Below are 13,689 nucleotides of genomic sequence, written 5' to 3'. Positions count from 1 at the left end.
CTGGTACATATGAAAAATGATCCAGCTTGGGTTTGTTTATAGAATGCTTCTTTAAAAAAAAATAAGTGAGAATTAAGAAACCAGTTCACTGTGGGTTTTTTTTAAAGGAGCTCTAATTAATTAATTAATTAAGGGACGCAGTGACTCAGCAGCTAAGACGCTGAGCTTGTTGATCGAAAGGTTGACAGTTCAGCGGTTCGAATCCCTAGTGCTGCGTAACGGGATGAGCTCTCGTGACTTGTCCCAGCTTCTGCCAACCTAGCAGTTCGAAAGCAGGTAAAAAATGCAAATAGAAAAATCGGGACCACCTTTGGTGGGAAGGGAACAGCGTTCCATGCGCCTTTGGCATTGAGTCATGCCGGCCACATGACCACGGAGACGTCTTCGGACAGCGCTGGCTCTTCGGCTTTGAAATGGAGATGAGCACCGCCCCCTAGAGTTGGGAACAATTAGCACATATGTGCGAGGGGAACCTTTGCCTAATTTATTAGAGGATGACCCTTTAAGTCAACTTGATATCTGATGAGGTTACGTCTATATTGTTTGCTAAGTTGGCAAGATGGAAGTGATTTGTCATTGATTTCTTTCAGCCTGTGTATTTTATTTCATTCTTACTTGAAATTATTATTTTGTTCTTTATTCTTGGGGGTGGTTTAGATAACTGACTGACTCAATGTTTTGGGCAAGTCCCTGCAGATGGATTTATTTCGTAACCCATTAACCTTCCTTGAATTCAGCGCAGTAAGGCAATAAAACTTCAGCGCAAAACCAGAAGGTTTTCTGCTTTCCGCAGGGAGTTGGACTAGAAGACTTCCGAGCTTCCTTTCAGCTCTATGCTTCTATGTTCTAAATGTTCTTTGTTTCCAGAGAACAAATGCAGAGTCAAACTTGAGCCTACTGTAAATGATTTTTAACTAAAAAAGAGAAAAAAATTCCCATTCTTTGCCATGAAGACTGCCACCGGAACAGAACAGAATAACAGAACTGGAAGGGATTTTGGAGGTCTTCTAGTCCAACCCCCCGCTCAGACAGAAAACCCTATAGCATCTCAAACAAATGGCTGCCCAATCTCTTCTTTAAAAAACTCCAGTGAAGGAGCATTCACAACTGCTGAAGGCAAGCTCTTCCACTGATTAATTGTTCTAACTGTCAGGAAATTTCTCCTTACTTCTAAGTTGCTTCTCTCCTTGCTTAGTTTCCATTCGTTGCTTCTTGTTCTGCCTTCTGGTGCTTTGGAGAATAATTTGATCCCCTCTTCTTTGGGGCAGCCCCTCAAATACTGGAATACTGCTATTATGTCACACTTAGTCCTTCTTTTCATTAAACTAGACATACCCAGTTCCTGCAATCCTTCTTCACGTGTTTTAAACTCCAGTTCTTTCCCTTGATCTCCACCAACAGAAACAGAAAACCCAAAATTAATGACTGGAAACCAGTTTGAGCTTATTTTGGGCTGGCTGAGATGTCGGACTAGACGAGTCTTCAACCTGAGCTATAGCATCTCTCTCTCCCTGCAGTGGACCTAGGCTTTAATGCCAAAAATGTATTTCAAGAGCATGTTGATTTAAGAGCTCAGCGTTAAATCCACAGAAAAGACAGATCCACATGTCAAACAAGGAGGAGAAATTGAAAGCATCCTTTGTGGCAGCCTCTTCATAGCAACCCAGCATGGATCCAAGTTAGATGCATTATTCCAATTATTCTTTTTATTTTTTTCCCTGAAGGTGGGGTGGGGTTCCGTCATTTTGCAAAAAAGGGGGAGCGAATCAGATTCATTCTCTCTCCCTCCCTCTCTCTCTCTCTCTCTGTCTCTCTCTCTCTCTCCCTCCCTCTCTCCCTCCCTGCACTTCTTCCTTCATCCAGAGGGAATCTCGAGGGAAGAGCAGAGCAAGAAAATTGCTTTGTCTCGTGGGCGTGCATCTCCTGCGAAGCTTCAATGCATAAAACGCCACCGGTGAAGGATGAAGACTGCGGGGAGCTTGTGGCAGCTTGGAGGCTGAGAAGAAACCAGAGGTGAGCCGAGCAAGCCATGGCCTCCCGTCGCACGATTTTGCTCACTGGCTTCACAACTGGCCGGTATCATCCCCTCGGGGAGCCTGATCGCCAGGGGCTGAATTGGGGGGCAGAAAGGAGAAATTGCTAGCCAAGATCATTCCTTCTCTGGCCTGCCAGCATCCATGACCCCCAGGCCCGATGAAGCGGGCTCTGAGGTGCCACAGATGGACCCAGCCATCCTCATCTTTCTCCTGTATCTGACGATCATCCATGAGCTGGTGAGTGGCTGGATGGAGTATCAGAAGCAGGCCACCAAGCCGAAGAAGCAGGCTGGTCCTCCTTGGTCAGGCAGGTAAGGTGTTAGTGGGTTTGTGGGTCTGTGTGTGCTGAAGGGGGCTCTATGCTGATTATGCCATTGCGGTGCCAGCATGGCTTGGCATCTTTTGATGAGAGCAGAAGGGTTTCCCACTGAGCTACAGCTCTGCTGCTGCTCTCTCAAAACAAGAAGAGATGCTAGTCCTCAAGGTTTGGGAGAAAGGGCAGAATTAAGAAGGAAAAGATGGGAGCAGCGGAAGACACTTGATTTTGACTCAGCTCTGGGTTCAAACACTCTTTCCAAACAGTCCTTGGAGTTGTTGCCTTTGGAAGCCGGGACTCTCTGCACCCGAAGGCTGTGCTTCCCCACTAAGCTATGGTTCTCTCAAAATGAGCAAAGATTCTAGTCCTCATGTTTTGGAAGAAAGGACAGAATTAAGAAGGAAACGATGGGAGCATTGGAAAGCACTTTATTTTGAGTTAGGCCAATGTCTACCCAGTCCAGTGAAATCAATACAAGCTCTGGAGATTCATGGGGGATTTTCTGCAGCTCTGGAGATTCATGAGGGATTTTCCATCCCCATCTGGAAACATCAAGGGTTGAGTTAGATACAAGAAATGCTGCTGTTTTCCCAACGATTTCTGCATGCTTTGGAAAAGTAAGATTCTGGTCCTCATGGCTCTGAATAAAGAACAGAGTTTAGTCAACATGCATTCAAACACCAACGTTTCTAGACTTGTAGGGTTTCAATTTACAATTCCTGTGCCACTTCACCAAGGTGTTACTACCGAGTTGTTTGCATATTCTACTTTGCGAAGTGTTTCTGAACTGTAGCTCCCCCCCGGCAGGTGACACACAACCACCAACACACACATACACACTTGCATTCACACATTATCACCTTACTCTGCACCAGCTCTAGGCTGGAACGGTGAAATCAGTTCAGGCATGTGTAAGTTGCTAATGAATATTGAAACTTTGGTTCAAATCCACTTTTTTTCTTTTTCACAACAAAGAAATTTCCTAGAAAGTGTGCAGAGCAGAGCCACAAAGGTTGGGAGGCTAAACCATAGGACGAACGGTTAAGGGAACTAAGTAAGAGCCTGTAGTACAGTGGACTAAAGCACTGTTATTAACATCTGCTGCTTGTAATTACTGCAAGTTCAAATCTCACCAGGCTCAAGGTTGACTCAGCCTTCCATCCTTTCAAAGGTAAGTGAAATTTGAATATTGCTGAGCACATTGTAAGCCGCCCTGAGTCTTCGGAGAAGGGCGGCATATAAATCAAATTAAAAAGAAAAAAAAAATGAGGACCCAGATTGTGGGGGCAATAAGCTGACTTTGTATAAATATATACAAAAGTATGAAGGCTATTGCTTAGCGCATTGTAAGCCGCCCTGAGTCTCCGGAGAAGGGTGGCATATAAATTAAAGCAAAAGAAAAAAAAAACTGGGTTGTTGTTAGTTGCGAAGTCGTGTCTGACCCATTGCGACCCCATGGACAACGTTCCTCCAGGCCTTTCTGTCCTCTACCATCCTCTGGAGTCCATTTAAGCTCACGCCGACTGCTTCAGTGATTCCATCCAGCCACCTCGTTCTCTGTTGTCCCCTTCTTCTTTTGCCCTCCATCGTTCCCAGCATTGGGCTCTTCTCCAGGGAGTCCTTCCTTCTCATTAGGTGGCCAAAGTATTTGAGTTTCCTCTTCAGGATCTGGCCTTCTAAAGAGCAGTCAGGGTTGATCTCCTCTAGGACTCACTGATTGGATCACCTTGCAGTCCAAGGGACTCGCAGGAGTCTTCTCCAGCACCAGAGTTCAAAGGCCTCCATTCTTTGGCGCTCAGCCTTCCTTATGGTCCAACTTTCACAGCCATACGTTGCAACTGGGAAAACCATCGCCTAGGTATAGGTTTAGAGAGCTGGGTATGTCTAGCCTAATGACGAGAAGGATTTGGGGTGACATGATCATTGTCCTGAGGGGCTGTCGCAGAAAAGAGGGGATTGATTTATTCTCCAAAGCACCAGAGGGCAGGACAAGAAGCAATGGGTGGAAGCTAGTCAGAAGTAGATCCAAGCTAGACATAAGGAGAAATTTCCTGACAGTGAGAATGGATTAATCAAGGGAACAGTTTTGACTCCTGGAGTTGTGGTGCTCCATCACTGGAGGGCTTTAAAAAAAAGAAAAAAAGAATGGACAGCCAGAATAATATTGCCCACAATAGAATAAGATCTCCTTCCTCATGGTACCCTATTTCTCTTTCCTTGCTTAGTTTGCATTAGCTTCTGCTGCTTAGTTTGAATTCGTTTCTACAGGACAATAAGCAACGGGTGGAAACTAATCAAGGAGAGAAGCAACTTAGAACTAAGGAGAACTTTTCTGACAGCAAGAACAATTAATCAGTGGAACAACTTGACTCCAGAAGTTGTGAATGCTCCAACACTGGAAGTTTTTAAGAAGAGATTGGATAACCATTTGTCTGAAGTGGTGTAGGGTTTCCTGCCTAAGCAGGGGGTTTGACTAGAAGACCTCCAAGGTCCCTTCCAACTGTTATTCTATTCTATTCTATTCTATTCTATTCTATTCTATTCTATTCTATTCTATTCTATTCTATTCTATTCTATTCTATTCTATTCTATTCCATTCCATTCCATTCCATTCCACCCCATCCCATCCCATCCCATCCCATCTCATCCCACCCCATCCCATCCCATCCCACCCCATCCCAACCATTGTAATGCTTGCTAAAATTATTTAATCCCCACATTCTTTTTATTTGGTATCTTTTTCAGCGGCTCTTCCCAAGGAAACCGTTCAAGCGCGTCTCACTCGTTGGCTTACCCAGTGCCACGAGAGCGATCCAAGGACTGGAGGAAGCCAGGCAGAATCATCCGGAAAGCGTAAAACCGACTTCATGAGCTCAATCCACCGGGTTCAGCTAAGGAAGCTGTCGAGAAACATGGCCGATTGGAGATCTCCACGTTGATCCTGGCTGTGAGGCTGTTCTGTCTAGCTGCGATTGAACTCGGAGCATCTTCCAAGCAGCTTAGCATGGTAGGTCCAAGATCAGACAGCGCACCAGAGTTCCCCGAATGAAACAGGTATCTGTAAATAGTGGAGCACCGTTGACGTGGTGCTTTTAGCATCATCCAGAGCAACCGATGGACCGATCCTCACAGTGGATGAACATTGTACCTTCACAAGCATGTGGCAGAATGAAGAAGACGACTGCTTGAATGGATGATCGTGGAACAGACCAAGTATTGTGGCCCGCCGGTGGCCAGCAGAGCTGGCAGCAGAGTCGGATAGTGAGGAGGTTAGGGAGGAACTTGGACCAGTCCTGGGGGCTGGGGAAAGCTCGGACGAGGGCTCTGTGTCAGAGGCAGAGAGGGAGCTAGACAGCAGTGAGGCAGAGGAACAGCTGGAGCCCGTTCCCAGTATGTGCGTGCGCAGAGCTGCCAGAAGATAAGAACAACTCAGAAAGCAGGGTCGACTCAGGAGTAAAGCCACACCTTGGAGGCGATTGGCCCCTCCCACAGGAAATAAAAGAGGAGCAAACAGGGAGTGGGCCTTTGCATGAAGCAATTCATTCATTCCGTGACTCTGAGAGACTCTGTGCCACGTTTGGCCTTGTACTGCGGTTGGAAACAATTCACGTGGCAGCTTGCCCAATGAGATAAGGTCTGTGTTGATAAGTATTCCTTTGAAAAACTGTTTGGACAAACTGTGCTGACTGTGAATGAACGTAATTCACAGTCCGTGTAAATAAAAGAGGTTTTTGCCGGGACCAATTCCTGCCTCCTGCTTGTTAAGGGAGACTAGGTCAGAACACCAAGACGGATAAAGAAAGGAATGCAAGAAAGCACTAAGTCCCCAAAGGAATTTATTTATTTATTTATTTATTTATTTATTTTATTTGTCAAGAACGTATTAGGTAATATATACAAGCATGGATTGGATACATAAAATAGATACAAATAGAGGAAACATTAGGACAGGGATGGAAGGCACGCTGGTGCACTTATGCACGCCCCTTACAGACCTCTTAGGAATGGGGCGAGGTCAACAATAGACAGTCTAAGGTTAAAGTTTTGGGGGTTTTGGGATGACACCAGAGTCAGATAGTGCATTCCAGGCATTGACCACTCTGTTGCTGAAGTCGTATTTTCCTCAATCGAGTTTGGAGCGGTTCACTTTAAGTTTGTATCTATTGTGTGCTCGTGTATTGTTGTGGTTGAAGCTGAAGTAGTCATTGACAGGTAGGACATTTTAGCAGATAATTTTATGAGCTACGCTTAGGTCATACCGAAGGCGGCATAGTTCTAAGTTTTCTAAGCCCAGAATTTCAAGTCTGGTGGCATAAGGTATTTTGTTGCGAGCAGAGGAGTGGAGGACTCTCCTTGTGAAATATTTCTAGATACGTTCAATTGTATTAATGTCCGATATGCAGTGCGGGTTCCAGACAGATGAGCTGCGTTCGAGAATTGGTCTAGCAAAGGTTTTGTATGCTTTGGTGTGATATTACCGGAGAAGAAGCTACGCAAGATTAGGTTGACAACTCTTAATGCCTTTTTGACGATGTTGTTGGTTGAGATTTGGAGTTGCCAATTGTTTGACCATTCCGACACAAAGTCAAGGTCTTTTTGAAGGGTAGCAGTATTGTCGGTGGTGTTAAATATTTTTACATCATCAGCGAAAAGAACGCAGTTGCTTAATAATATGATCACAAAGCTCATTTATGTGTAGTATGAAGAATGTTGGTCCTAGAACGCTGGATTGGAGCTTTCTTATTGATATGGGTAATTTGTTTTTGGTGGTGATTAGTGGTACATATAGTTTAATAACTCTATTGATTTCGAGCCAGAAAATGTTATAATGGTCTTCGGCAGTGTTACAGCCAGAGAATAGAATTTGCCAATCAAGAAATGAGAGGTCGGTGTCTATGAGATCACAGTTGGCTTTTTTGAAGTTGTAATTGAGTATCCCATTATTTTGGTGATTTTTGTAAGGGCGTATATTGAGACAAAAGTCAATCGTGCTGTGGTCACTTTTATTTAATTTAATTTAATTTATTTAACTGTGGTCACAATCAGAGGATTAAAACATTGGGAGATGGCAGTGGAAGTTGAGGTAGAAGGGGGTGGCCTCAAGATGTAGGTGACACAGGGATTGGCCAGTGGATGGAGAAGATGAAGAGCATGGGAATTAACACAGTGCTAGGGAAGAAGTTATGAAGAAGCCTGCTAGGACAGAAACATCTCAGCTCTCCTCTGTTAACCCTGGTGATGGTGATCATCCTTGGTTTGGGCAACCATCAACCTTTGGGGCAATTCCTCTCCATATCTAAGCTTCTCTGCTCAGCACTCTTCTACCTGGTAGCAACTTCTTTTGATCCTCCTCAGCTTCCTTTCCTTTTTGTCCTCCTTGAAGAAACTCCTACTGGGTGTTCGAACCTGACTTTTTCTCCAAGACCTGCTATTCTTCTCTACCCTCAAGACCTCGACCATCAATGACTTGCCGATGTACCTTATGATTGACGTACCTTATGATTCTTGTCGAATATATCTTTTCTTTTATGTACACCGAGAGCATATGCACCAAGACAGATTCCTTGTGTGTCCATTCACACTTGGCCAATAAAAATTCTATTCTATTCTATTCTATTCTATTCTATTCTATTCTATTCTATTCTATTCTATTCTACTCTACTCTACTCTACTCTACTCTACTCTACTTTATTCTATTCTATTCTATTCTATTCTACTCTACTCTACTCTACTCTACTCTACTCTACTCTACTCTATTCTATTCTATATGTGTTTTTAAGGACTCACCCATCAGAACTGTCCATCATGTCCTTGATCTACAGACTCGTCCCTGAGATCTTTTCCTTCTTTCTTTTAGCATCTCCTTGACTTCCTATTGAGAGGTTTACGTTGCCAAAAGTCAGTTTTGAATACCAACTCCATGCAGACGATTGCTGTCATCAGTGTCACCTTTGCATTCCAGCTGTCTGTGGAGAAGGTCCAAGTCGGTATATCTTTAATCTTCGTGGTTGCCAACTGTTGACTTGACCTCTTCATCCACAATCCGGTCATGGGGAAATCGAACAAATGTTGTTGAGGTTCCCTATGGAGAACATTTGTTTCTAAGGGTTAGAAAATCTTTTGGTGAAAAGACAAAAAAAGCATGAGAATTTATGCTTAGTAAATCATGCTTTGAAAGGCGAGTAAGAATCTCCAATGCTTGTCTGTTGCTTCTTCCATTTAGCTTCTATCTGACTTCCGAAAAATAATAATGAGATAGTTGCCAGTGAGATTTGATGTCAAGCAGTGGTGAAATTCAATTTTTTTACTACCAGTTCTGTGGGCGTGGCTTGGTGGGTGTGGCAGGGGAAGGAAATTGCAAAATCCCCATTCCCTCCCCACTCCTGGGGGAAGGATATTGCAAAATCTCCATTCCCTCCCCACTCCTGGGGGAAGGATACTGCAAAATCTCCATTCCCACCCCACTCTGGGGCCAGCCAGAGCTGGCATTTGCCGGTTCTCCGAACTACTCAAAATTTCCGCTACCGGTTCTCCAGAACCTATCAGAACCTGTTGGATTTCACCCCTGATGTCAAGGTAATCTGAGCCTTTGCTAAAAAAAATTTTCTTTTCAAATCCTGTTAGATTTTTAAAAACACATGCATGGAGTCATGTATTCATGGAAGCCAAACTGAAATTCTTGGGTGTTAGTTAATTTAGTAAATTTTAGTAAATTAACTTTTTTAAAAAAAACAGATTAGCAGTCTTCCAATATCTAACGGGTTGCCACTAACTGGTTTCTCTTTGAAGACATTTCGCTTCTCATCCCATGATTAGGGAACTGGAGGAGGCTAAAACATATAAAGAACAGTTGCAGGAACTGGGTATGTCTAGTTTGATGAAAAGAAGGACCAGGGGAGACATGATAGCAGTCTTCCAATATCTCAGGGGCTGCCCCAAAGAAGAGGGAGTCAAGCTGTTCTCCAAAGCACCTGAGGGCAGGATAAGAAGCGATGGGTGGAAACTCATCAAGGAGAGAAGCAACTTAGAACTAAGGAGAAATTTCCTAATAGGGAGAACAATTAGCCAGTGGAACTCCTTGCCTCCAGAGGTTGTGCATGCTCCATCACTGGAGGTTTTCAAGAAGAGATTGGACAACCATCTGTCTGGAATGCTATAGGGGCTCTTGCTTAAGCTGGGGGTTGGACTAGAAGTCCTCCAAGGTCCCTTCCAATTCTATTATTCTGTTAATATGAACTTGGACACCAGATGGTGCTCCATGTTATCCACTGTGAACTCTGTTGAGGAAATTTCAGTATTAGGGTTCCTTTCTAATTGTCTCCAAAGAAAATACGTTGTGGTGCCCTTCTACGCAACGTGGCTGCGTATATTCAAAGTTGGATAAGAGCAAAACATTCCCTCAACCCCTTAACGATTTGTTTATTCTTTGCTGACCTGGCCAACCTTTTAAAGAGCTGACAATTTATTAAGACATCGTTGAGGTTTCGGGAGAGACATTACCCCATTTCAGATTTAACTGGATTGCTAGATCAGAAATGGGTAACTTTGGGCTGCTTGAGGTGACAGTTAACATTTGAGGGAGTGGGGCAAAGAGATGATTCCAGAATCAGAAGACATATTTGTGTACATTCGGGATTATGAACTTCCTTCCTTCCTTCCTTCCTTCCTTCCTTCCTTCCTTCCTTCCTTCCTTCCTTCCTTCCTCCCTCCCTCCCTCCCTCCCTCCCTCCCTCTCTCCCTCCCTTCCTTCTTTTCTTCCTCTCCCCTCCCTCCTTCCTTTCTCCTTCCTTTCCTCCCTCCTCCTTCCTTCCTTCCTTTCCTTTCTTTCCTTCCTTCCTTCCTTCCTTCCTTCTTTTCTTCCTCTCCCCTCCCTCCTTTCTTTCTCCTTCCTTTTCTCCCTCCCTCCTTTCTTCCTTCTTTCCGTCCCTCCCTCCGTGTCTCCCTCTATTGTCTGGATGAATAGATGGATGGATGGGTGGGTAGGTGGGTAGGTAGGTAGGTAGGTGGTGTGTGGGTGGATGGATGGATGGATGGGTGGGTGGGTGGATGGGTGAGTGGATGGATGGATGGATGGATGGATGGATGGACAGGTAGGTAGGTAGGTAGATAGGTGGATGGATGGATAGATAGATAGATAGATAGATAGATAGATAGATAGATGATAGATAGATAGATAGATAGATAGATAGATAGATAGATAGATGCAATAATGTGATTCAGCCGGTTTTGTCCGGTTCGTGTGAACCGGTAGCGCCGACTGCAGTAGGCCCCGTCCACCTGCCCAGATGTAATGACGTCCTATTTAGCCACGTTTTGGAGGCCGTGCGCATGCGTGGAAGGTGCGAATGCTCACATTTTGCAAACCGGTAGGGAAGGTAAGTGCATCCCACCTCTGGTTGGTTGGATGAATGAATGGATAGCTGGATGGATGGATAGAAGGGAGGGAAGATGGATGGATGGATGGATGGATGGATGGATGGATGGATGGATGGATGGATGGATATCTCTTGTTTGATGTCGCAATTCAGCTAAATCTGCAACCAGGAAACATCTCCTGGGACCTTCAATTACGTCTTAGGACATTGTCGCTTCATTAAATTGCTGAGCTGCCCAGGTTGTGCTGTTAACTCTCAAATCCACCTACCATCTGTAAACAACTCTTCCACTGTGTTTGAAAAGCCCAGCCACACACGAGGGAAGTAGGGCCAGGTTGCTCAACTCAACGGCAACCTTTAATTATTATTATTATTATTACTACTACTACGTAGGAGGTCTAATCCCATTTTCAGGAAGCTCGTTTCAACCATTCCAGATCCAGATCTTGCCTGCCGTGACGTCGATAACAAGGAAACCTCTTGGCAAGGAGGAAGGATCCACAGAAACTCCGATGGATAAAGATTTGATGAAGAATCGCCTCGTAGGAAAAACGGAGGTGTGAAAATTGAATCAATAAAACTTAAAAGGGGTAGCGTGAATGAAAGCACATTGCGTGATCCCCCGCAAGCGAGGATGAAAGGATTGTAGAAACCATATCCAACAAATGGTACACCAAAGTAATCTTTTCTGGCGTGAGTGAGATTCCACTTGTGAATTAGGGGATAACTTATTTATTATTTTATACATGACATAAATTTTTGATTGGTGCCCTGGAGCCGATTCAGAGGAGATCAAAGGAAGAGGGTTGAATCGACAGGAAATAGTTTGGTGGAGAGAATCAAATCCTCACCACCCAAAAGAATGCAGGTAGTCCTCGACTTACGACCGCCACTGAGCCCAACACTTCCATCGCCAAGAGAGACATTTGTCAAATGAGCTTGGCCCTGTTTTACGACCTTTCTTTGCCACTGCGGTTAAGCGAATCCCTGCTGTTAGTAACATGGTGGTTGAGTGAATCTGACTTCCCCGTTCACTTTGCTTGCCAGAAGTTCGCAAAAGGGGGATCGCGTGACTACGGGGGACACTGCAACCGTCATAAATACGAGTCAATGCCCAATTTTGATCACGTGACCAGGGAGATGCTGCACGGTCCTAAGTGTGAAAAACGGTCCTCGGTGTTCTGACCTAGGCTTCCTGAGTCATTAAAACACACGAGTAGTCCCAAAAACCTCTTTTATGGCAACAGCTGTGAATTCTGTTCATTCACAGATGAGTTCCCAATAGTTGTAAAGAGTCCTTTGGGATAAGGCTGATAATCACCCACCTTTATCTCCCTTGGCACACTGCCAAAGACCTAATTGGCAAAGCCACACGGAGTCCAGAATCAAACAGAGCTTCCGACTTTAAACTGAACATAATGAACAAACGTTGCTTCCTGTAAAGGCCCACGTGCTTTTGCTCCTTTTTTAAGTCTTATGGGAGGGGCCAATCATCTCCAAGCCTTACTCCTGAGTCGTCCCTTTTGTTTTAATTGTTCTTCCCTTCTTGCAGCTCTGCACATGCACGCACTGGGAACAGGCTCTCCCTGTTCCTCTGCCTCGCTGAGGTCCGACTCTGGAGGCTCCGGAGGCAGCACGTACCTCCCAGATGGCCCTTTCTCTGCCTCCGACACAGAGCCCTCATCCAGTCCTTCCCCAGACTCCAGGATTGGCCCATGTTCCTCCCCAGCCTCCTCACTGTCCGACTCTGCTGCCAGCTCCACGGGCTGCTGGCAGACCACAACACTCAGTCCCTTTTTCCCCCATGCCCTTGTGACTTCGAATGGTCACTAAATGAACTGTTGTAAGTTGAGGACTACCTGTGATTATCCTGTTACAAGAAGACAAAGTTCCACCTGAATCTTGAGGAATCTGTCTGTCTATCTATCTATCTATCTATCTATCTATCTATCTATCTATCTATCTATCTATCTATCTAAATAGTAAAAACGTTTCAGGGATGAAAATATCGGGAGGCGATGAGCTGCTTCTTCCTCGCTGTGTTTAAAGCAGAAGTAAATAATCATCCTTGCTCCAGATTCCTCCACCGACCAGGGGGTGAGGCTTGATGACCTTCATAGTCCCTGTTGACAACCTGCAGGTTTCAAATCCTGCTGAAATCGGCCGTATGACTCAAGAGCTTTGACAGCTATGGGCGGTGCAAAACAACAACACGGATGTCGCAAGTTTTTTAATTTTGTCCGTTGTTTCGGCGGGGTTTTCGGTGTTTTGAAACCGACCCACAGATCTTCAAAAAGAAAAAAATAATTGAGAAATGTTCATTTTTGTGGCCAAGCTTTGGTGCAGGAACCTCCAGAAAAGAAAAAAAAAAAAAAGATGGAAAATTCTCTCGGATTTTGCTGCAGAGATGGAAACTCCAGTCCAGGAATCAGCTGAGATTCAGAAAATCCAAACACTTAAAAAAAAAAATGATTTGTAATAATTAAAGGTGGAGTTGCTAACAGGAGCCTTACCTTTTGTTGCTGTTCAGCCCAGCAGGCTGAAACGTAACAAACAAAACATTTTGTCATCGTGGTTCATTGGTGGCCTTCAATGGGCTGGTACCCCATCTGGCTTGGCGTTTGCTCATCCCTGGGTAGAAGAAGATGGAGAACAAAGGAGAAGGCAGAACAGGACAGGTTTAATTTAAATGGATAGGATTCTCTCAGGGGGTGGGGTGGAGAATTCAGGAACTGGGTCAGATCTTATGGCACTGCGATTCTGTTGTCCTCGGTGGATCCAAGGTTTTAACAGAATAACAGAGTTGGAAGGGACCTCGTAGGTCATCTAGTCCAACCCCCCACCCAAGCAGGAGACCTTACACCGTTTCTGACAGATGGCAATCCAATTTCTTCTTGAAAGTTTCCAGGGATGAAGCTCCCACAACGTCTGAAGGCAACTTCTATTCCATGGGTTGATTGCT

This window comes from Pituophis catenifer, unplaced genomic scaffold, assembly GCF_029215685.1.
Source record: "Pituophis catenifer annectens isolate HBS135680 unplaced genomic scaffold, rPitCat1.0.hap2 SCAF_120, whole genome shotgun sequence".
Classification (NCBI taxonomy): Eukaryota; Metazoa; Chordata; class Lepidosauria; order Squamata; family Colubridae; genus Pituophis; species Pituophis catenifer.
The sequence above is the reverse complement of the archived record's forward strand: the minus strand, read 5'-3'. Positions refer to the sequence as shown.